We start from the raw sequence: 561 nt of genomic DNA, 5'->3' as shown, positions 1-561 counted from the left end.
TCTTTCCCTCTAGTTAAAAAAGATTTGTTGCTTCATACTTTCATCTCCTGTGCAATGCCTTTTATACAGCTAAAACAGCACTTAAAATTAAGCCAGGGCAACGATTTCATTTCTGCCTATTAAATATCCATATATAACTTGAAGATGGAATTCTAGGGCAGGTCAAAAGAGACTGTATGTACTTGATGCATTTGTAGTTTACTATATTACGTATTTAACAAAACTTAAAGTGCTTCCAATGTGTCTTCCTCTTTTCTACCATTTCATAAATATAAACTCATTTAATATTCATAATAACCTTATTAATTAGATACTGTTATTATTTCCATACAGCAAATAAGGAAATGGTTGCACCAAGAGGTTAAATAACTTGCCCACACTCACACAGCTAGCAGAGCCAGGCTTAAAATCTGGGGAGTCAGACCCCATTGTCCATGCTCCTAATTACTATACTGCTATATAAAAGATATAAATAAGAGAAATTACCCATATTGCTTACTGTTCTTTCATCCTCATGAGGCCTTTGGTAGCTGTTTCTTTTTTTTTTTTTTTTTTTTTTTT

The sequence above is a fragment of the Lipotes vexillifer genome, unplaced genomic scaffold (assembly GCF_000442215.2).
Source record: "Lipotes vexillifer unplaced genomic scaffold, Lipotes_vexillifer_v1.1 scaffold180, whole genome shotgun sequence".
Taxonomy (NCBI): Eukaryota; Metazoa; Chordata; class Mammalia; order Artiodactyla; family Lipotidae; genus Lipotes; species Lipotes vexillifer.
The sequence above is the reverse complement of the archived record's forward strand: the minus strand, read 5'-3'. Positions refer to the sequence as shown.